A 25,762-nucleotide genomic window follows, 5' to 3' on the forward strand; every position below is an offset into this window, starting at 1 on the left:
AGGAAAACTACCGGCCAATCTCCCTAATGAATATAGATGCAAAAATCCTCAGCAAAATACTTGCAATTCGAATCCAAAGACACATTAAAAAAATCATACACCATGACCAAGTGGGGTTCATTCCAGGCATGCAAAGATGGTTCAACATAAGAAAATCAATCAATGTATTACAACACATTAAAAATTCGAAAGGGAAAAATCAAATGATCATCTCAATAGATGCTGAAAAAGCATTTGACAAAATCCAACATCCCTTTTTGATAAAAACACTTCAAAAGGTAGGAATTGAAGGAAACTTCCTCAATATGGTAAAGAGCATATATGAAAAACCCACAGCCAGCATAGTAAACAATGGTGAGAGACTGAAAGCCTTCCCTCTAAGATCAGGAACAAGACAAGGATGCCCGCTGTCACCACTGTTATTCAACATTGTGCTGGAAGTGCTAGCCAGGGCAATCTGGCAAGACAAAGAAATAAAAGGCATCCAAATTGGAAAAGAAGTAAAACTGTCATTGTTTGCAGATGATATGATCTTACATCTAGAAAACCCTGAGAAATCGATGATACAGCTACTAGAACTAATAAACAAATTTAGCAAAGTAGTGGGATACAAGATTAATGCACATAAGGCAGTAATGTTTCTATATGCTAGAAATGAACAAACTGAAGAGACACTCAAGAAAAAGATACCATTTTCAATAGCAACCAAAAAAATCAAGTACCTAGGAATAAACTTAACCAAAGATGTAAAAGACCTATACAAAGAAAACTACATAACTCTACTAAAAGAAATAGAAGGGGACCTTAAAAGATGGAAAAATATTCCATGTTCATGGATAGGAAGGCTAAATGTCATTAAGATGTCAATTCTACACAAACTCATCTACAGATTCAATGCAATCCCAATCAAAATTCCAACAACCTATTTTGCAGACTTGGAAAAGCTAGTTATCAAATTTATTTGGAAAGGGAAGATGCCTTGAATTGCTAAAGACACTAAAAAAGAAAAACGAAGTGGGAGGACTTACACTCCCTGACTTTGAAGCTTATTATAAAGCCACAGTTGTCAAAACAGCATGGTACTGGCACAAAGATAGACATATAGATCAATGGAATCGAATTGAGAATTCAGAGATAGACCCTCAGATCTATGGCCGACTGATCTTTGATAAGGCCCCCAAAGTCACTGAACTGAGTCATAATGGTCTTTTCTACAAATGGGGCTGGAAGAGTTGAATATCCATATCCAAAAGAATGAAAGAGGACCACTACCTCACCTGCTACACAAAAATTAACTCAAAATGGATGAAAGATCTCAATATAAAAGAAAGTACCATAAAACTCCTAGAAGATAATGTAGGAAAACATCTTGAAGACCTTGTATTAGGCGGCCACTTCCTAGACTTTACACCCAAAGCACAAGCAACAAAAGAGAAAATAGATAAATGGGAACTCCTCAAGCTTAGAAGTTTCTGCACCTCAAAGGAATTTCTCAAAAAGGTAAAGAGGCAGCCAACTCAATGGGAAAAAATTTTTGGAAACCATGTATCTGACAAAAGACTGATATCTTGCATATATAAAGAAATCCTACAACTCAGTGACAATAGTACCGACAGCCCAATTATAAAATGGGCAAAAGACATGAAAAGACAGTTCTCTGAAGAGGAAATGCAAATGGCCAAGAAGCACATGCAAAAATGTTCAGCTTCACTAGCTATTAGAGAGATGCAAATTAAGACCACAATGAGATACCATCTCACACCGATTAGAATGGCTGCCATTAAACAAACAGGAAACTACAAATGCTGGAGGGCATGTGGAGAAATTGGAACTCTCATTCATTGTTGGTGAGACTGTATAATAGTTCTGCCACTCTGGAAGTCAGTCTGGCAGTTCCTTAGAAAACTAAATATAGAGTTACCATTCGATCCAGCGATTGCACTTCTCGGTATGTACCCGGAAGATCAGAAAGCAGTGACACGAACAGATATCTGCACGCCAATGTTCATAGCAGCATTATTCACAATTGCCAAGAGATGGAAACAACCCAAATGTCCTTCAACAGAGGAGTGGATAAAGAAAATGTGGCATATACACACGATGGAATACTACATGGCAGTAAGAAGGAACGATCTTGTGAAACATATGACAACATGGATGAACCTTGAAGACATAATGCTGAGCGAAATAAACCAGGCACAAAAAGAGAAATATTATATGCTACCACTAATGGGAACTTTGAAAAATGTAAAAGAAATGGTTTATAATGTAGAATGTAGGGGAGCTAGCAATAGAGAGGAATTAAGGAAGGGGGAACAATAATCCATGAAGAACAGATAAGCTATTTAACATTCTGGGGATGCTCAGGAATGACTATGGTCTGTTAATTTCTGACGGATATAGTAGGAACAAGTTCACAGAAATGTTGCTATATTAGGTAGCTTTCTTGGGGTAAAGTAGGAACAGGTTGGAAGTTAAGCAGTTAGGTTAGTTGTCTTTTTCTTACTCCCTTGTTATGGTCTCTTTGAAATGTTCTTTTATTGTATGTTTTTTTTTTAATTTTTTTTCCATACAGTTGATTTAAAAAAGAAAGGAAAGTTAAAAAAAAAAAAGAAAAACAAGGAAAAAAATATGTAGTGCCCCCTTGAGGAGCCTGTGGAGAATGCAGGGGTATTGGCCTACCCCACCTCGATGGTTGCTAACATGACCACAGACATAGGGGACTGGTGGTTTGATGGGTTGAGCCCTCTATCATAGGTTTTACCCTTGGGAAGATGGTTGCTGCAAATGAGAGGCTAGGCCTCCCTATAATTGTGCCTAAGAGCCTCCTCCTGAATGCCTCTTTGTTGCTCAGATGTGGCCCTCTCTCTCTAGCTAAGCCAACTTGAAAGATGAAATCACTGCCCTCCCCCCTACGTGGGATCAGACACCCAGGGGAGTGAATCTCCCTGGCAACGTGGAATATGACTCCCGGGGAGGAATGTAGACCTGGCATCGTGGCACGGAGAACATCTTCTTGACCAAAAGGGGGATGTGAAAGGAAATGAAATAAGCTTCAGTGGCAGAGAGATTCCAAAAGGAGCCAAGAGGTCACTCTGGTGGGCACTCTTATGCACACTTTAGACAACCCTTTTTAGGTTCTAAAGAATTGGGGTAGCTGGTGGTGGATACCTGAAACTATCAAACTACAACCCAGAACCCATGAATCTCGAAGACAATTGTATAAAAATGTAGCTTATGAGGGGTGACAATGGGATTGGGAAAGCCATAAGGACCACACTCCACTTTGTCTAGTTTATGGATGGATGAGTAGAAAAATAGGGGAAGGAAACAAACAAACAGACAAAGGTACCCAGCGTTCGTTTTTACTTCAATTGATCTTTTTTCACTTTAATTATTATTCTTGTTATTTTTGTGTGTGTGCTAATGAAGGTGTCAGGGATTGATTTAGGTGATGAATGTACAACTATGTAATGGTACTGTGAACAATTGAATGTATGATTTGTTTTGTATGACTGCGTGGTATGTGAATATATTTCAATAAAATGAAGATTAAAAAAAAAATCAATCCCCACTGCCATTTACTCTAAGAGACACTCACTTGCTTTGTACCTGTTTCAGAATGTGGTCAAATAAAAGAAGCTTTTCCTGGCAAAAAAAAAAAAAAAAAAAAAAAAAAAAGAAGAGAGATCCAAAGCCAGTATCAAAAACTCTACAGCACAATATAGAAAGGGTACCTAAATAAATGGGAGAGATGCAATGTTAATGGCTAGGAAGTATCAATGAGTTAAAACTTTCAGTTCCCCTCCAGTTAAACTATAAATGTGATGCAATCCCAATCAAAATAGCACATGTCTCTTAATCATGGAACTTCACAAACTTCTTAAAATTTATGTGGGAGTTTAGATAACCAAGATAAGACAATTTGAGGACAAAATAATGAAGGAAGAATTAACCAATCAGGTATTGAAGGTTGAACTATGGCTTTACTTGTGATATTTCAACAGTGGAGAAGGCCTGTTGTAGGGACTGACAAATGTTCCACATAGCAGACTAAGGAGCCCACCACAGACCAAACATATAGTAGAAGGTAGTATATGACATGTGTTTGTTTTATAATAGGGAGAGAAAGGATGGAATGACTATGTAGTAAATTATGCTAATACACAATTGGTTTATAAAACAAATACAGAAATCAATTCATGAAGGATTAATTGTGAAAAGCAAAACTTCAGAATATTGATAAGAATATATGTTTATGGTATCAGGTTAGGGACTGATTTCTTAAACCAGCACAAATGCACAAAACCTAAGAGAAAATACTGTAAAATTTGACTATACAGTAAAAAATAATTACTATAAAATTTGACAAATACATTTCTATGAAAGTCATCATAGAGAAGGGGAAATACAAGCTATGGACAGGAAAGAGGTTTTTGCTGCACACAATCAAAAATACTTTATATTCAGAACACATAAGAATATTAACACTAATAAGCAAAAGTCCCAAAATCTAGGAGGCAATAATGAGGAAAGACCTGAATAGGCAAGGCACAGAAGAAGAAATTGGTATGACCAATAAACAAAAGAATAGCTCTTCAGACTTATTAATAATGTAAATAAAAATATTCAATTTAACACTGATCATCTTGGAACACAAGTATAAGTCTGATAATTTCATTTTTTATGGAGGAAATGGAAAAATGGGAACTCATATGTCCTAGCGATGGGACTTTAAATTAATATTACCACATTGGAAACAATTAGGTAACCTCTCATAAAACTAAAAATTCATACCCTCTGACCCAGTAATTTCAATGCTAGATTAGACCCTAGAGAAACTCTACCACACGTGGGCCAAGAAAATATTCAGAAGAACATGTATTGTCAACCAGAATTCTTAAACAGCATGAAAGAACTGAGGAATGGATGATAAAGTGTGTAATTTACCTATTAATATATTCTGCATACAGTTAAAGTGAATGAATTCACATGTATAAATTAAAATTATATATTATGATGGAAGTAAAGCAAGTAGCTGGAAGATATATACCAGTATCATACAATATCTGTAAATGCTGATATTTAAAATAATATGCATATGTACTAAAAATATGTCCTGATTGTGAGCATACTGTCAACTCCTGGCTTTCCTTCCTGCCTATGCTGAAGCTTCTTTGATGTTATGTGTTGTAAAGAAAAATACTTTCATTTCACTTTTGTTCTAGGATCTGACTTGAGGAGGGTTAGCATAGGAGATATTTTTAGATTCTTAGAGATGGAAAGGTTCCAGATATTCTGTGGTCCCCTTCTTATATGTGTTCCTGTTACAGCATCCCATAATTTAGCATGTCCTGTGGCCAAGAGGTCCTGGCCTTTCTGAGAGGACCATGGTGAAGACTGTGAACTCTGGTTGGGTTTGAATCAGGCTCTGATATTATTAACTTGGACAGTTATTTTACTTCTTCTGTAAAACAGGAGTAACAACAACAACAACACAATCTTCATAAGGTTGTTATGTGGATCAAATGAAATAAGATCTGAAAAACTCTTACAACAGTTCCTGGAGCATAGTGCTCTTCGTTTTGAATGTCACTTACTAAATGTTAATTTTTATTTCACTACCTCCTACACCAATCTTTTCTTAGCCAACTCTCAATAATCTCCTATCAGACCCTGCACATAGTAAATGTTGAAACATTTGTTAACTTGTGTTTTCCTCTCAATAAGTGTCAGGTCATGCAGTGCTATGGGCCTGTCATTATCTCCCCTGTGCTCAGATCAAACTCCCCTTCCCAGTACAGCCCTGTCCAGACATAGATAGGATGATACAACATGACAGATATTTTGCAAATATTATCTGTGGACAGTGACTACAGCATTCATTAGCTTATCCAAGGAATCCCTGACCCATATCCCCCAAGGGAGGAAAGCTTCTGAAGGTGATGGATGGAGAATTTAATTGTGTGTTGTCAAATTCCAGTGGTTAAATCCTTATATTTAAGGACATTTTTTAAACAGAAATGATCTGTGAAGTATATTTTCAGCATTAGAGAATTGTACCAACACCTTAATTAACTGGGCAAGAAACTTATAATTGAATGGAATTTAAATTAGGAAGAAGAAAATCTTTCAGAAATTATATTTGTTCATGTTCTTAAGGCATTAAAAATAAGAGGCAGCATACTCAGAAAAAAATTAGAGGAAAATGTCTCTGGAAACATCAAACAGCTATGGATGAAGAGCTGAAACAGGATTTCAATTGGCGTTTTAGGCAAATCTGTCAGGTCAGGAAATAAATTAGTCATGATGGACATCAGCAGTCCTTCTAGAGAGATGATTGAAAGGGCAAAGAGGTTCAAATCATTAAGGAGAAGACAAATGTTAGAGAAAACATGGAGATAAAACTTGTGAGTAATCAACAATCCACAGTGAGAAACCAGAATAGACTAAAGTGAAAATTTAAGTTCAAAGAAAAGATCATATTATAGAGAATCAGAAACCTGAGATTGCAAACTGAAGACCTAATCATATGCTGGAGAAGATCAGTGAAAATATCCCTTAATGTACTGTATTAATGATAGGAATAAAATTGCTACAAATAAAAATTTTGATGCTAGAGGATAAGATAACCTGAAGAGGAATCAAAGTTCACATTGGCTTCATACTACTCCCTACAAAACATCAAATGTCAGAAAACAAAGAAGAATTATTAGAGTTTTGAGATGAAAATTTTACAACTCAAAATTCTATCCACAGCTAGCATCATTCCTGTTATAAACATGTTTACAAAATTAAATTAAAATTCTGAAAATATTTATTAAAATAACATTTCATTGTAACAAAATTAAATATTGTGACTAAATCATATTTCAATCATGAATAAGTTAAAAAGTTGATGAATTTGAAACTGAGAGTGTGCTCTTGTTTTTATACACTTTTATTGTATCTATGTGTATTCCCAGAAAGTATAATTTTTAGATGTTTGTAACATTGCTGAAAGAGTATCAACTATTATATTTTGGGAATTCTATTTTTTAACTTTATTTCTCAAAAATTAAAAAACAAAAAAGCAGCAAAAAACAAACCCGCAACATTTCAAACAAAACAAAGCAAGGTATTAAGAAAAATAACTCACCTAAATTAACTACATTGCTTCCAACATGTTCCTACCATACCCCTAGAAAATTAACAAACCATAATCAAAGGCATAAGAAAATCCAAATAACCTAAAATACGTACACTGATGATAATTTTTTCATGCAATAGCTTTGTTTTTACTTTACAAAAAAATTAAAAAACAATTCAAACAAAACTAAACAGAAGAATAAGAAAATCAAATAACCTAAAATAACTGCATTGCTTCCAACATGTTCCTACCATACCCAAGAAAATTAACAAACCATATTCATTCCAGAGCATTCCCATAACATTGAGATTACCCTCAATAGCCATTCTTTTTAGATTATCATTACCTCTTCAGTAGTTGTTGTCTATCTCTAGGACACCCTATATTCTACAATATAAAATATTTACTTTACATTTTTCAAAGTGTTCACATTTGTGGTAAAAAACAATATCTCTCTTTTTGTGTCTGGCTTATTTCACTCAGCACTATGTCTTCAGGGGTCATCCATATTGTCATATGTTTCACAAATGTGTTCCTTCTTACCACCACATGGTATTCCATTGTGTGTATATACCACCTCTTGTTTATCCACTCATCTATTGAAGGACATATGGGTTGTTTCCATTTCTTGGCAAATGTGAACCATACATCTGTGAACATAGGTGTGCAAATATCTGTTCATATACCTGCTTTCAGATCTTCCTGGTATATACCAAGAAGTGAAATTGCCGGATCGAAGGGTGACTCAATATCTAGTTTTCGAAGGAACCACCAGACTGTCCTCCAGAGAGGGTGTACCATTATACAGTCCCTCCACCAATGAATAAGGGTTCCAAGTTCTCCACATACTCTCCAGCATTTGTAGTTTCCTGTTTTTTTTAATGGCAGCCATTCTAACTGGTGTGAGATGATCTCTCAGCGTGGTCTTAATTTGCAGCTCCCTAATAGCTACTAAAGGTGAACATTTTTTTTCCTGTGTTATTCACCATTTGTACTTCCTTTTCAGTGAAATGTCTTTTCTTATATTTTGCCCATTTTATAATTGAGCTGTTTGTACTATTGTTGAGATGTAGGATTTCTTTATATATGCAAGATATCAGTCCTTTGTCAGATATATGGTTTCCAAATATTTTTTTCCCACTGGGTTGACTGCCTCTTTACGTTTTTGACAAATTCCTTTGAGGTACAGTAGCACTTGAGTTTGAGGAGGTCTCATTTATCTATTTTTTCTTTCATTGCTTGTGCTTTGGGTGTAAGGTCTAAAAAGTGACCTCCTAATACAAGTTCTTGAAGCTGTTTCCCTACATTATCTTCTAGTTTTATGGTACTGTCTCTTATATTGAGGTCTTTAATCCACTTTCAGTTAATTTTTGAGTAGGGTGTAATTCTTTGGATATGGATATCCAGCTCTCCCAGCCCCATTTGTTGAAGAGATTGTTATGTCCCAGTTTAGGGGCTTTGGAGGCCTTATCAAAGATCAGTCAATCATAAATCTGGGGATCTATCTCCAAATTCTCAATTTGATTCCATTGGTCAATATGCCTATCTTTATGCCAGTACAATGCTGTTTAGGCTACTGTGGCTTTATAGTAAGCTACAAAGTCAGGAAGTGTGTTAGTCCTCCCAATTCATTTTTCTTTTTAGAATGATTTTAGCAATTTGAAGCAGCTTTCCCTTCCAAAGAAATTTGATAAATAGCTTTTCCAAGGTGACAAAGTAGGCTGTTGGAAATTTGATTGGAATTGCATTGAACTTAAAGATGAATTTGGGTAGAATTGATATCTGTGCCAGTTTGAATATATTGTGTCCCCCAAATGCCATTATCTTTGTGGTCTTGTGTGGGGCAGACCCTTGGGTGCTGGTTGGATTTGCTTGGAGTGTGCCCCACCCAGCTGTCGGAGATAATTTTGATAAGATGTTCCCATGGAGGCATGGCCCCACCCATTCGGGGTGGGCCTTGATTGGTGGAGCTATATAAATGAGCTGACTCAAAGAGGAAAGAGAGTGCAGCTGGGAGTGATGTTTTGAAGAGAAGCAAGCTTGCTAGAAAGGAATGTCCTGGGAGAAAGCCGTTTTGAGGCCAGAGCTTTGGAGCAGATGCCAGCTGCCTTCCTAGCTAGCAGAGGTTTTCTGGACGTCATTGGCCATCCTCTGGTGAAGGTACCCGATTGCTGAGGTGTTACCTTGGAAGCTTTGTGGCCTTAAGACTGTAACTGTGTAGTGAAATAAGCCCCCATTTTATAAAAGCCTATCCATCTCTGGTGTTTTGCATTCTCCAGCATTAGCAAACTAAGACAATATCTTAATAACATTTAGCCTTTCTATCCATGAACATGGAATATTTTTCCATCTTTTTAGATCCCCTTGCATTTCTTTTAGTAAAGTTATGTAATTTTCTATGTATAGGTCTTTTACATCTTCGGTTAAGTTTATTCCTAGGTAGTTAATTTTTCTGGTTGCTATTGAGAATGGAATCTTTTCCTTGAGTGTCTCTTCAGTTAGGTCATTTCTAGTGCATAGGAACATTATTGACTTATGTGCATTAATCTTGTATCCCACTACATTGCTAAATTTGGTTATTAACTCAAGTAGCTTTGTCATCGATTTTTCAGGGTTTTCCAAATATAAGATCATATCATCTGCAAATAATGACAGTTTTACTTCTTCCTTTCCAATATGGATGCCTTTTATTTCTCTTTTTCTTGCCATATTGCCTGGCTAGCACTTCTAGCACAATGGTGAATCACAGTGGTGAGAGAAGTCATCCTTGTCTTCTTCCTGAACTCAGGTGGAAGGCTTTCAGTCTCTTGCCATAAGTACTATGCTGGCTGTGGGGTTTTCATACATGCCCTTTATCATGCTGAGGAAGTTTCCTTCAATTCCTACCTTCTGAAGTGCTTTTATCAAAAAAGGATGCTGGATTTTGTTGAATTTTTCAGCATCTATTGAGATGACCATTTGATTTTTCCCTTTTGATCTGTTAATGTGTTGTTGTACATTGATTGATCTACCTGTGTTGAACCCTCCTTGCATGCATGGAATGAACCCCACTTGGTCATGGTGTATGATCTTTTTAATGTGTCTTTGGATTTGATTTGAAAGTATTTTGTTGATAATTTTTGGGGTCTGTATTCATGAAGGAGATTGGCCTGTAGTTTTCCTTTCTTGTAGCATCATTGCATTGTTTTGAAATTAGAGTGATATAAGCTTCATAAAATGAGTTTGGTAGTGTTCCATTTTTTTCCATTTTTTGAAAGAGTTTAGTTCATGTGTTTCCAGGAAATTTTCCATTTCCTCTAAATTATTGAGTTTGTTAGCATACAGTTGTTCGTAGTATCCTTTTATGAGTCTTTAAATTTCTTTTGGATCTGAAGTAGTATCCCCTCTTGCATTTATTATTTTCTGTATTTGTGTCTTCTTTTTTATTTTGTCAGTCTAGCTCAGGGCTTGTCAATTTTTTTGATCTTCTCAAAGAACAAATGTGGGTTTTATTTATTCTCTTTTTTTGTTCTTTATGTCATTTATTTCTTCTCTAATCCTTGTTATTTCTTTTATTCTGCTTGGTTTTGGATTAGTTTGCTGTTCATTTTCTAGTTATTTCAGTTGTTCCATTAGTTCTTTGGTTTTAGCTCTTTCTTCTTTTTTAATGTATACATTTAGATCTCTAAGTTTCCCCCTCAATAACACCTTCACTGCCTCCCATAAGTTTTGATATGGTGTGCTCTGACTTTCATTGTCTGTAGATATATATCAGTTTCTCTTGTTATTTCTTCTTTAACCTGTTTGATTGTTTAGGAGTTTGTTGTTTAACCTCCAGATATTTGTGAATGTTCTAAATCTTTGATGGTTATTGACATCTAGTTTTATTCCATTGTGATCAGAGAATGTACTTTGAACAAATTCAATCTTTTTAAATTTATTGAGGCTTATTTTATGGCCCAGCATATGATCTATTCTGGAAAAAGTTCTGTGGGCACTAGAGAAGAGCGTGTATCCTGGTGATTTGGGTTATAATCCTCTATATACGTCTGTTAAGTTGATTTCATGTATTACATTTTTTAGGTTTTCAATTTCCTTATTGGTCCTCTGGCTGATCTACCTATAGGAGAGAGTAATATATTGAAGTCTCACACAATTATTGTGGAAACATCCATTGCTTCCTTCAGTTTTGCCTAAGTTTGTCTCACATACTTTGGGACACCTTGATTGGGTGCATAGATATTTATGAGTTATTTCTTCTTGTTGAATTGTCCCTTTTATTAGTATATAGTGCCCTTCTTTCTCTCTTTCTAAATGCAATTTATTGAGATATATCACATAACATACAATCATTCAAAGTGTATAATCAGTTGTTCACAGTATCATCATATTGTTTTGCTTTCATCACCACAAGCAAACTTTGGATATTTTCATTACTGCAAAAAATAAAATTAAAATTAAAATTAAAATGAACATACAAAACTTCCCATTCCCCTCCTCCCCCCATTATTCATTTACTTTTTTAATACTGTTTAATTGAAATATATTCACACATCCTACAGTCATTCATGGTGTACAATCAATTATTCATGGCACCATCAAACAGTAGTGCATTCATTACCAGAATCAATTTTTGAACATTTTCTTTGTTCCAAAATAAAAATAAAAGCAAAACGGAACACCTATAACTTTTCATTCCCTCCATCCCATCCTATTCTTCATCTAATTTTTCCCCATTATTCCATGCATCTATCCATATGCTGGATAAAGAGAGTGTGAGCCACAAGGTATTCACAGTCACACAGTCATATTATGCAATCTACATAGTTATACAATCATCTTCAAGAATCAAGGTCACTGGATTGCAGTTTGACAGCCTCAGGTATTTCCCTCTAGCCATTCCAATACACCAAAGACCATAAGGTGATATCTATATAGTTCATAAAAATGCCCTCCAGAGTGACCTCTCAACTCTATTTGAAATCTCTCAGCCACTGGACCTTTATTTTATTCCCCATTTTGGTAAAGAAGATCCTCTCAATCTACAGTGCTGGGTCCAGGTTCATCTCCAAGAGTCATTTCCCATGTTGCCAGGGGAATCTGCACCCCTGGGAGTCATGTCCCATGCAGAGGGAGAGCAGTGAGTGGACTCTGAGAGAGAGAGGGTGTCATGGGTTTATCTTTTTACACTTCAAATGTATTATCTCTGTTAGAAAAGGCCTGAGCCTAATCAGGTCATGATTCAATGGGTTTGGGCTTCTTGCAAGCAACCTCCCACTCAATTAAGAGTATAGGGACAGGGAGCAAGAAGATGGCAGCATAGAGAGGAGGGGAAGCTAGTTTGTCCCGCTGGAACAAATAATAAACAACCAGGACCAACTAGTAAATAATGTGGAATAACTGCAGGGGGACAAACATGACCATTCATTCATCATACACCACCCTCATTGGGAGGAATGCCTGAGATTGCAGCATAAAATCTGTAAGTGAAAACTGCAGATCCAAGTTGGGAGAACCCTCCAACCAAGACCTGAACTGCAAAGCCTCATGGTGCTAGAGAGCAGCACTCTCTGAGCAAGTGAATGTAGCTCAGCTGAGCTCCAACTGGGGTTTAATTAACAGACATGGACTGCTCAATAACAAGCAGAGGCTTTTGGTGATGACTGACCTTGGAGAGCCAGATGGTGGCCACAGATTGGCCTGAAGGAGGACTTTTGTCCCTTGTTTGGCTCAGTGAAGAAAGCCTCAGCCATTTGCAGTTCCCAGTGCTCTGACCCAGAAAGGGTGGAGATAGAATAGGCAGAAAGACTACTGAAATGTAAATGACCTCTCCCTAGGGAGTGTATCTTCCTTAAGAGGAAGAAGGTGGTGCCAAGCTCTATTACCGAGCTTCCATCTAGAACCAGATCCCAGAGCCTGGGGGAAAACATCCACAGGCCACACCTCCTTACGCCCATCTGGAGCTACAGGCTCACAGGTGTCACTGGCTAGGCAGAAAACAAAGTGCTAGAGGCTTCACAATGTTCTAAGACACACCATCAGGTAAATATGATACTATTGTCTCCTGAGACCTGAGACTGTTCTGGTCTGGGAAAACCTGATTGGGGTAACCAAGGAAACCAGATGCCTAGAAAACAGAAAACTACAACCTACACTAAGAAAAATGAAGTTATGTCCCAGTCAAAGGAACAAATTTAGACTTCAACTGAGATACAGGAATTTAAACAACTAATGCTAAATCTTTTCAAAAAGCTTAGGGAAGATATGGCAAAAGAGATGACACATATAAGGAAAACACTGGGCCTACATAAGGTTTAAATCAAAAGTTCAAAAAAAAAAAACAACTGGCAGAATCTATGGAAATAAAAGGTTTTTAGGTAAAAGTTCTGTTAAATATGCTTCTATATCAGAAGGAATAACTGGTTCTTTATTATTAGGACAGAAAATATGAGAACAGCATAGAGAGAAGGAGTCAGCATCCTCATTATTAGATTCCACAGTAGAGATATTATCCTGTGACACCCTCTCCTGCTGACTTTCCTCTCCAAATTCTATATAACTCATTTCACCATTAATTTTATTACTATTTGGCTCTCCATGTTTTCCTATGTTCATTCCATAAGTGCTAATCAACATTGCTTTCAGAAATTCTTGCTCTTTCAGAAACTGGCCATACCCATGGGTAGGATGGATTTGTTTAGGGTCATTAGCCCATTTATTCAAAATATAGACTGCATTATCCATATGTTCTGACAGTAGAGTTCTTATATCTGGATTAAAATTTAAGAATATTTATAGTATTCTATTACTGGTTTGTCTAATTCTGGGTAATCAAAATCCAAATTCCATTTAATTACTTTGTCTCTTTGGAGAAGTTCCAAAACCAGTAATTACAGTATACAACAAAACATTGTTTAGGATTTCATTAAGATTTATACTTTCCACCACACCAAGTGGCATTTCCACAGCACAGAAAAATCAAAGTTCTATGTGGTGTCAAAGTCACTACCACATCCCCAAATCCCAAAGATTTTAAGGTTATTGAGATCTTCATCCTAGAAGATCTCCTCCATAATGTTGGGTAAAGGATCTCCTTCCTGATAGCATACACATTCTGGCAGATCAGAATGCTCAGCAGATATGGTAGCTTGCTTGGTAGAGGAAAAAGAGATGTTGCCAGGATATATGGGCTTGATATCAGGTGCCAGTTGTGCTTGTTTGGAAAGCTCTGCACCTGGTCGGGTGTTCTTGTATCTCCTAGAGCTCTTACTAGAAGGAATAGGTGATGGCAAGGCAAGGCATACATTATGACAATTTATTAAATATCTCTTTATATCTTGAATATTAACCTGGGTGCTATATCCTGTTTTTATTGGAAGAAAGCACTCAGAATTTGGATCAGCATCATAAAACAAATATTTTCTATCCAGGAACTCTTCTGCACATATTTTACACAGATATTTCAGACTAAGGTGGTTAGTCTTAGTTACAATAAACATAACATCAAAATGATGTATTACATTCCAAACAGTATGAGGAGTGTACAGAGTTAGTAGAGCGGATTAAAGTTTCCACTTACATTCTTCACTACTAAGGCCTTGTAGTAAGGGTTTATGAAGATGCTGTAAAACAGCAGTATTCCCTTTTCCCTCTCCATGGTCACTTATTGTTCCTTCTTTTTCTGAGAATTTGGAAGCCATGTTAGAATCCTGAAAATCAATACTATAAGTGTAATAATAATTATTAGGATAACTATGGGCTTAGCATAAGTTAATATATCAATTATTCCACCAAAGATGCCTTTGGTAGCAGGACTCACAAAACTGGCTGTTTTTTAGTGGCTGAGGAAGCAGCAGGCCAGACATCCTCCAATGCTTCTCCTAATTGCTTGATCCACTCTGGAGCATCCCCCTCATGTAAATCCAGTCTGAGAAGGTCAGCCTTCATACCTTATATCTGCTTTTCATTGCTAGCCCAGGTATCACTGACTTTGACTTCAATATTCTTCAGCTTAGCTAAGATTCCAACCAGATGTGGTAACTTCACTTGTATTTTTGGTATACAGAAGTTACCAAAAACAACAGCTTGCTCTTTAGGCAATGGTTTCTTTAATATTTTTTAAAAGCATTTTCCTATATCATTGACAATGAAAATTGAGGATTAATATGGAGGAATATTATAGTCTCTAGTATCTGACATAACTACATAACTGCCATACTTTAAAGGAATAAATTTTAAGTAAGGAGATGAACCTGCTTTTCCAGTTACTGGACATTTACTCCCAGTTTTATTGCCACAAGGTTGATGTAGAATAATTTCCTCAAAAATAAGATAATCTCTTTCTTCACATCATCTAGGCTCTAAATTGTATAACTCAGAAAATATTTGACTAATATGGGTATAAGGTTGATGTGTCTTTATTAAAGTAAGTTGAGTTCCTGTTTGTACTAAATGCCTAATGTTTAATACTTGCCAGTTAGAATAGAATACTTTGTTAGGTAGAGTTATTTGATAATAAAGCCCTATTTCCCAGATACTGTTAATTGAAGATGTGTAAGTTTTCTTTGTATCATATATAATGCTGCATGCTGTTCACTTAACTATTTGCATACTATGTTGAGGAATTATTAAGACTTTCATTAATCCATGTTCCATTTAATATCCTCCAGTCAATTCTCCCTTCTGTGGAGCATATTCTAAAATTTTGCATGTAAGATAGTATCAACATGGTTGTAGTTTATTCATCTATTTGCTAAGTATCCTCTGGTGGCTTCCAAGAGGGTCACCTCTTGGTCTTTTAACATATGAAATCAATCAGCTAATGGATGATCACATAAGTCAGAAAGTTTAGATACTGTTCCTATTGAATTAGCAATCATAAGGCTTAATTTCTGAAGTCTTAGAGTATTATTGAGGCTTCTTTATCCTCATTTTAAGGGACAATGATTTACTTCCTCTTGTTTACTGTTAATTTGTATATTAGACATATTGACTTCATTAACTAATCCCCATATCTTCTCTTCAGTTGGAAGTTCTTTAATATAAATAGTATTATTTCTATTTGAGTTATAAAAAGCTCATTTTATGAAATAAGCATGTTCTTTACATGATTTTTTTAGCTTCAGCTATGCGTTTTTGATAGACTGAGTATACCTTATATTTAGGCTCTACAATTTTCATTTCTCAAAACAAACCTTGTTGAAGACCACATATTTCTAAATGAACATTCCTAGGTGCATGATGAATGACTCGTTGTTCTCAATGATATTGTGGGAGAGCAACAGGAATAACAATCATTTGTGTAACACTAGTTAAATTCCAAGAGATTATTGGACCAGGATAATGTATAGCATTTTCCCACTGCAGTCTAATAAACCTTAGGATTACTCCAATAATTATTAGTCCAAAAAAGAGCCAACAGAGTATTTGTGTGGATGTGGCACACAAGATATACAAAAAATATTGGAACTCACCTGTGCAGTCAGTTTTGGGATTTCTTCACTTTCCCATCCTGGGTCCTCTAGACTGATATTAGCATCTTGCCTCATAAAAAATTCCATTTCTTTTGCTGTATTTCAAACCATCCAATCCTGAAAGTTGAGGACTGGTGTATGTCTTTCCATAATGAGCAGTGTGCTTCAAATTGTCAATACTAACCTTTGTCATTGGCCAAGAGGGTTCAATATCTCAACAGAATGATCATCAAATACTGTAAGAATTTTAGTAGGCTTTTTCTATTGTTGGTGTACAGGAGTATACTTCTGTACCCTCTCCTGGATGAATTGGCCAATGAAGGGTTTCCAACCAGAAGTGCAGGAGGAGGATGCAGCAGGTATGAACACCTGTCTGAGTTCCTGCAATAAATAATTTTTCTTCTCTAGGCAAATTAGCATCATCTACATTTGCAAAAGGCAAATTAGAATCTACACCAAAAATTAACTTATGAGGTGTTTGATGCATCTTTGAGGACAGTATATTATTGATGGAAAGCTGAACAAAAGGAATAAGTGAATACCACTTTTGAGGCTATCCATACAACAGTTTAGTTAAGACTCATTTTATTTCACCATTTTCCCTTTCCACCTTTCTATAATATTGGGGATGGTAGGGGGTACTAAATTCCAGCTGTATACCTCTGTCCTTGATGTACTGTCACAAGATGGCAGAACTAAATGCTGACCCTTGATCAGAATGCAGCACCTTAGGAATTGCAGTACCATATAAAAATTGAGAGTTTCAACAGTTGCATTACCCTTTGGGCCTTGGTTGGGAATAACCAACAGTACCCATTCCAGCATCAACAATAATAAGAATGTGTTCATGGCAATGAGATGAGCATAAAGGACCACTATAATCAATATAAAACTTTTCAAAAGGTTTACTGGGATGAATAATTATTTTTGGAGGAGTAGGAATTTGGGAGGAAGCATTAGCTACTGGGTATTTCTCACAATTGGCTGCAATAGATCTAACTGTTTTAATCATATGAGACCAGAACTATTATTTTTTAGTTTAATTAAGGTGGCTTACTGTCCTCCATGAATACTTCCAAATGTATTGTGGGCCTGTGGTATATATATATAATATATATATATATATATATATATATATATATAGATAGATAGATAGATAGATAGATAGATAGATATAGATATAGATAGATATAGATATAGATATAGATATAGATATAGATATAGATAGATAGATAGATATTTTACAGGATACCCCTTAGGGTTAGGACTCTTGTCCAAGACTTGTTCCAGCTCCTTTTCCAGGCTCAGTAATTTTGTACCCATTCCTACCATATGACTACTTTCTAAAGCCAACTTGTTCACTAAAAGGTTACCTTCAGTATGAAGGCACCTTGTTTCTGGTGCCCTGGCTAGAGTACCACGTGGCTTCTTTTGCTTAAAAGTAGCAATAGCTTTCCATTTACTTATATGTTGAATAGGATTTTTTATTATTAACAAACTCATTGGATATCCAAATATCCAATTCTTCATTAAAGATTTTAGCTAAACACATGATGTCTGTGACTATTAAAATTGGCCCTTTGTCCATCATAACTTCTTTGGCAGCAAATTCTATGGCACTCTTTTTAGCATATTGTGCATTATGATCCCCTAAGGGAAATCTCCATTGTTTAATAACAGAGAAATTGGGGCCAAATTTGCCTTTCATTATTCCTATACCTGCAGAATGTCTTCTGAGGATTAGGATTTTTAATAGCTGACCCATCACTATAATATACTGCTGTATATGAAGTTAAATCATATTTTGGGAGTAACTGCATTTTCTTTAGCAGAGGCTACAGGCAGGCTTCAGGGCCATGACAGTTTTCAGACAAGTGGGGAATACTTGCCTCCCAGGAGGAGCCATTGGCATGGAAAGTTTCTCTAAGACAGTGAGAACCTGCAGGCTGTTCTCCCCTCAGCTCACTAGCTTGATCCAGGGAACACAGGGTTAAAATGCAGCCTTCACTCTTACTTGTCTGCTTGCCTGCACTTCACCCCTTTGAAAAGTTGTAGTTATTCACTGAGTGCTGGTCTGGCACAGAGGTTCTTTGGATTCTGCAGATGTTCTTGCTTTCCAAGGACAATGAGAGGTTCTCCTGGTGGTGTTGGTCTTCTCTGAACCCAGAGTGGCTGACTGGCAACAGGTTCCATCCACCCTGTCTCTAACAATTGTTTTCTTTTCTGCTACAACGTGAAGGGGGGACACTTGGCAGCTTCCACTTGTGCTTGCCCAATTCAGCAACTGGTATGAGCAAAGTTTAAAAACTTCAATATATTTTGTAATTGTTTCAAGACTTTAGGAGCCAAGATATTTAGAAGTATTTCTCTAAACTCTGCAGATAAACCATGACCTTCCTTAGTAATATTAAAACCAAGAAATGCTATCTCTGACTTTTGCTATCTCTGACTTCTTAAAAGAAACAATATACCCACTGTTTAATAAGATTTTAAGTTTATTTTAGTGTAAATAAATGTTCTGCTGTTACATTGGAAAAATATATATCATCCACATAAAACTCTATAACTGGTATTTCCTTTTATTGTATCCACTACATTTGTAATAAATAATGCTGGACTATTAATGATGCATTGAGGTAGCTGTGTTCACACTAATTGCTTTCCTTCCCGTGTGTAGAGAGGTTAGAACTTTTAATATTATCATTTTTATATTCCTCAAGTGGCAATTGAATAGTAGGTTCTACTTCTCAATTTGTTCATCTAATCCAAGACACAGTCTTAGCAGCTATTAAAGAATAATCTAATTCTATGGGGATGACTGGCCCTACAACCTTATGTCTATTCACTTTTAGGTTAAATAGTACATAGGGGGAGAAACTAAGATGGTGGTTAGGTGTCACAGGGCAAAAAAAGCATCTCCATGAAAAATACTAGATAAAAGCCAGAAAGTGACCCAAAACACCAGTTCCAGTGATGCACCAGCTGGACAAGTTCTGCAAAATCCACAGGGACCATGCATTTGGTGAAACCAGGAGTCTGCATTCTGAAATGAGTCCATGAGCTGGCTGAAAGTCCAGTGGCCATGCTGCAGTGTGGGGAAACCATGGGCTGGCATTGGGAGATGGACTAGTTCTTTAAAAAAAAAAAAAAAAAACCAGGAACAGCTGTGTATATGGCAGTGAGAAGCACAGCAGTAACAGGGTGTGTCAACACCTCAATATCTGGTGTGGAAGATAGCCCTTCCCACACCCACTGCTAATTATCTTGGAGCCAAGAAGGCAGAGGGGAGCCAAAAGGAGAAAGAAACTGGGCTGCTTGCAGCCATATTCTCAGTGGCCTGGGGATGCTCCTGTCCAGGGTGGAGCCACAGCCCAGAGCCATGTCAAGGGTCCCAGTGTGACAGAGAGTGTTTCCCACAGCACCACACACATGCCACAGTTTAGGCCATGGATGGTTGCCTTTAGTGCACTCACAGCTGATTTTCCCAGAGCTGGGATGGAGGAGCTGTGCAAAGGGGGGTAATTAACACAACCCATTCAGCCATCTTTACAGCAGGCTGAGAATGCCCCTGCATGGCCTGGCAGCACAGGGCTTCCCTGGATGGCCAGTGTGCACATGTGATGTGACACAACTTTCTCTCAGCAGAGGTCCTGGAAGAGCATGGCTGAGAAGGGGGACCTGCTCAGAAATCCCGGGGGCCCTATGCCAATACCAAGGACTTGTGGATCAGCAGCAGAGACAATCTGTGGCAAGACTGATAAGAAGGTTTAGACTCTTACAACAGCTGTAAATCTCTGGGAACACCTGGGAGGTTTGATTATTATACCTGCCCTGACTCCCTAACCACTCAGACACATTCAGGGCAGACAGCAACAACAACACACCCAAACTTAGTGCACACATTGAACCCCACAAGAATCAGACCCCCACATGCCACAAAGACAAATTTGGGAAGAACTGACTTGAGGGGAATAGGTGACTCACAGAAGCCATCTGCTGGTTAGTTAAAGTGTACACTACCAAGCTGTAGATCTAAAAAATTAGAGATTAGTGTTTTTTCATATCCTGAAAGAACCTTATCAAGTAAAGCAAAAGCCAAGAGGCCAAAAACAACAGAAAATTTTAAAGCATATGATAAAACCAGATGATATGGAAAACCCAACCCAAACACCCAATCGAAAGATCAGAAGAGACACAGTACTTGGAGCAATTAATCAAAGAACTAAAGACAAACAATGAGACCATGGCACAGGATATAAAGGACTTGAAGAAGAGCATGGCACAGGATATAAAGGACATAAAGAAGACCCTAGAAGAGCCTAAAGAAGAAATTTCAAGAGTAAATAAAAAAATAGGTGATCTTATGGAAATAAAAGAAACTGTTGACCGAATTAAAAAGATTCTGGATACTCATGGTACAAGACTAGAGGAAGCTGAACAATGACTTAGCATCCTTGAGGACCACAGAATGGAAAATGAAAGAACAAAAGAAAGAATGGGGAAAAAATTGAAAAAATCAAAATGGATCTCAGGGATATGATAGATAAAATGAAATGTCCAAATTTAAGACTCATTGGTGTCCCAGAAGGAGAAGAGAAGGGTAAAGGTCTAGAAAGAGTATTCAAAGAAGTTGTTGGGGAAAACGTCCCAAATCTTTTATACAATATAAACACACAAAGCATAAATGCCCAGCAAACTCCAAATAGAATAAATCCAAATAAACCCACTCCAAGACATATTCTGATTACACTGTCAAATGCTGAAGAGAAGGAGCAAGTTCTGAAAACAGCAAGAGAAAAGCAATTCATCACATACAAAGGAAACAACATAAGACTAAGCAGTGACTAAGCAGTGGCCACCATGGAGGTGAGAAGGCAGTGGCATGACATATTTAAAATTCTGAGAGAGAAAAATTTCCAACCAAGAATACTTTATCCAGCAAAACTCTCCTTCAAATTTGAGGGAGAGCTTAAATTTTTCACAGACAAACATATGCTGAGAGATTTTCTTAACAAAAGACTTGCCCTACTTCAGCTACTAAAGGGAGCCCTACTGACAGAGAAACAAAGAAAGGAGAGGGAGATATAGAGAAATTTAACAGACATATTTAGAACATTACATCCCAAAGCACCAGGACTCACATTCTTCTCTAGTGATCATGGATCTTTCTCCAGAATAGAACATATGCTGGGACATAAAACAAGCCTCAATAAATTTAAAAAATTGAATTTATTCAAAGCACATACTTTGACCACAATAAAATACAAATAGAAGTCAATAACCATCAGAGACAGAAAATTCACAAACACCTGGATGGTAAAAATAAGGGGGAGATGAAAACATTCCAAGATAATCAAAAGCTGAGGGACTTCATCAATAGTAGATCAGTCCTATAAGAAATGCTAAAGGGAATTGTGCAGGCTGAAAGGAAGGGACACTAAACAATTGAATGAAACCACATGAAGAGATAAAGATTTCCAATAAAGATCACATGGTAAATATAAATACCAATACTACTCTATTTTTTATTTTTAACTTCACTATTTACTTCCTACAGGATGTAAAATGCATAAACTGTAATGGTAAATCAGTGCTTTTGGATTCAATATAAAATATGTAATTTTTGACAAGAACTACATAAAGGTGGGGAATGGAGGAGTCAAGGAACATAGTTTGTGTCCTATTGAAGTTAAGTTGGTATCAAAGAAAAACAAGATTGTTATAGATTTAAGATGTTAAATTTAAGCCCCACAGTAAACACAAAGAAAGTATCAGAGAATATGACCATAGAGATGAAAAGTAGAGTATGGGTTATGAGAAGTGGCGGTAGGGGCAATGGGGAGTTAAGAAATGAGTGTAGGGTTTCTGTTTGGGGTGAAAGGAAATTTCTAGTAATGGGTGGTGGGAAGGAGATGGCATTGAAACATTCTAAATGTGATTAATCCCACTAATGGAGTGCTAGTGAGGGGTTGGAATGGGAAGATTTAGGCTGCATATATATTTCCACATTTGAAAAAAGAAAAAGACAGTCTAAATAGATAGTGACAATTAAATGCCAAGGATGATCCTGGATGGGATCTGAGGATGGAGAAGAGGAGGCTCAAAGGACACAGTTGGGACATAAGAAGAAAAAGGAGATATAGAATGTAAGCTTTGTATCAATGTTGAATTTCTTGAACTTCTTAGCTGCACTTAATGGGATTGCATAAAAGAATATTCTTGTTCATGGAAATGTATATGTGAATTATATTGTCTGTTCAAGGATGTGTGCAGCTTGCTCTCATATGTTCAGAAGACAGAGCAATATATGATGGTTGATAGGGAGGGAGGGATGGTGAGAGGAAGGGAGGGAGGGAAAGAAAGAAATGGTGTGACAAGATGATAAAGTTGATGGATTGGGGTATTGGGGGAGGGGATCAGGGTATGCTGGAGTTCTATGTATGGGGTTTGTATTGTTTTTGCAACTGTTCCTGTAAGTTTGAATTTATTTCAAAATAAAATTTAAAAAAAATAGTACATAGGCATTTTTGTTTACCATGAGTAGTTTACATTTCATCATAATCTACTGGATTATCATTATTTAAAAAATATTTTGGGAAACAAGAAACCTCTGCCATCAAATCATAATATCCTTTAAATATTTTGTCCCTATGCTGGATCTGAAGTTCCATCATGAGATGAAGTAGGAGAGGGAGGTTAATATACATGCTGCACTAAGTGCACAGTCCTATTATTTCCCCCTAACCTTTGGAGCTGTGAAGTACTTTGAACTCCCATGTCTTTTGACCAGTCTTGTGGTGGTTGTTCTTGATGTTCTTGTTGTCTATAGGGATTTGAGAACTTCCCTCTGGTATATTAAACCGTCAAGGATGATTTACATTGGGTCTCAGATTATAGTGTCTGAGTTGTCTGGGAGGATCTTCTCCATGATTCTGAGGTTGTTGATGGTTTTGGCCTTGTGATCCTTCTTAGTCCTGTTTTCCTCTATTACCTCCAAAGTTCTCTATATTTCTAGGAATAAGGGGGTGCTTGTGGAGATTGTGGAGGATGCTGGAATGGATTTATTTTGATTCCCTTTGTTGTTGTCTTCGTCCATTGCCTTCCTATTGATTAGAACATTGTTGAGACCTTACTGGACATTGCATAGGTTGTCCAAGAATGTTAAAACCAAGGGTTTGATATACTTCAGTGACAATTTCAGGAAAAGCACTTGATTTAGCATTATCATCTGGAAGTATATCTAATTGGCCTTGAACAGAAATTACTGCTGTTTGCCCTGACAGCAGCAGTTGATTTATGCAAATAACTAGGGCATAGTCATCATTAGAGAACATCAGCCCCATAGTAAAAGCCACTATAATAGCATCAGAATTAGCAATATCTTTTAACACAGTGGACAAATGATGTAATGCTAAAGTTTCACGAGTTCTTTGATAAATAGCAGCTGTGGTGCTATTCCAATCCTGTGCTTCTTGGTCTGTGACATGCAATGTGTCATGTGAGACTAATAAGGCATTAACACTGTTTTCACAAGGTCCATTGTTAATAGGCATTCCACCTTCTATAGCCTGTGAATTTTTTCCAAGCAACAACACTATGGCCCAGGGGTCATTAGGTGTAGTTCTTATGACACCTCAAAGATGATTTATAGGCAAGGCTAATGCTCTGTGTTGAGATTGCATAATGAATTGTGGCTGAAAGGGGGAATTTTGTGGCTGATGGGCCCCCGTAGCTTGCCACTGTTGAAATCTGCATATTATTTCTCTCAGAATGCTACTTCTTCTTGTATCTGTTGGTTATTTAATAGTGCTAGTTCAGCCCTTGTTATGGCTAGGAAATGAAGCCTTAAATCATGCCCTGGCCACCAATGACCAGTATATAATGGCCCATGTCCATATACTCCAGTTAAAAAATGGTACATCCCCTAGTTTGAGCATTAATTGTGCTTAAGAAACATTCAGCAAAATATCTGTAGTTAAATCAATGAACCCAGGTGCATTTGTATTGGTTACTTGTGGTAATGGCTGTCCATTTCTGTCCTGAAGATCAATTTGAATCCTAGAAAATCTCTTGCCTATTCCCCATGGCCCTGAATCAACTTTTTTTTTCTTATTTCTTGTCTTATTTTATTTAAAAGCAACTGACAAAAACAAAAATTATAACATTGTATCATATGGCTCACAACATATATACAAGCAAAAAAATTGTAAGGATCTTTCATTTTACACAAAGTGGCACAATATTAATTTTTTTTAACTTCATTTTATTGAGATATATTCACATACCACGCAGTCATACAAAACAAATCGTACTTTTGATTGTTTACAGTACCATTACTTAGTTGTACATTCATCGCCTAAATCAATCCCTGACACCTTCATTAGCACACACACAAAAATAACAAGAATAATAATTAGAGTTAAAAAGAGCAATTGAAGTAAAAAAGAACACTGGGCACCTTTGTCTGTTTGTTTCCTTCCCCTATTTTTCTACTCATCCATCCATAAACTAGACAAAGTGGAGTGTGGTCCTTATGGCTTTCCCAATCCCACTGTCACCCCTCATAAGCTACATTTTTATACAACTGTCTTCGAGATTCATGGGTTCTGGGTTGTAGTTTGATAGTTTCAGGTATCCACCACCAGCTACCCCAATTCTTTAGAACCTAAAAAGGGTTGTCTAAAGTGTGCGTAAGAGTGCCCACCAGAGTGACCTCTTGGCTCCTTTTGGAATCTCTCTGCCACTGAAGCTTATTTCATTTCCTTTCACATCCCCCTTTTGGTCAAGAAGATGTTCTCCGTGCCACGATGCCAGGTCTACATTCCTCCCCGGGAGTCATATTCCACGTTGCCAGGGAGATTCACTCCCCTGGGTGTCTGATTCCACGTAGGGGGGAGGGCAGTGATTTCACCTTTCAAGTTGGCTTAGCCAGAGAGAGAGGGCCACATCTGAGCAACAAAGAGGCATTTGGGAGGAGGCTCTTAGGCACAATTATAGGGAGGCCTAGCCTCTCCTTTGCAGCAACCGTCTTCCCAAGGGTAAAACCTGTGTTAGAGGGCTCAACCCATCAAACCACCAGTCCCCTATGTCTGTGGTCATGTTAGCAACCATGGAGGTGGGGTAGGCCAATACACCTGCATTCTCCACAGGCTCCTCAAGGGGGCACTACATTTTTTTTTCC

The sequence above is a fragment of the Choloepus didactylus genome, chromosome 18 (genome assembly GCF_015220235.1).
Source record: "Choloepus didactylus isolate mChoDid1 chromosome 18, mChoDid1.pri, whole genome shotgun sequence".
Lineage (NCBI taxonomy): Eukaryota > Metazoa > Chordata > Mammalia > Pilosa > Megalonychidae > Choloepus > Choloepus didactylus.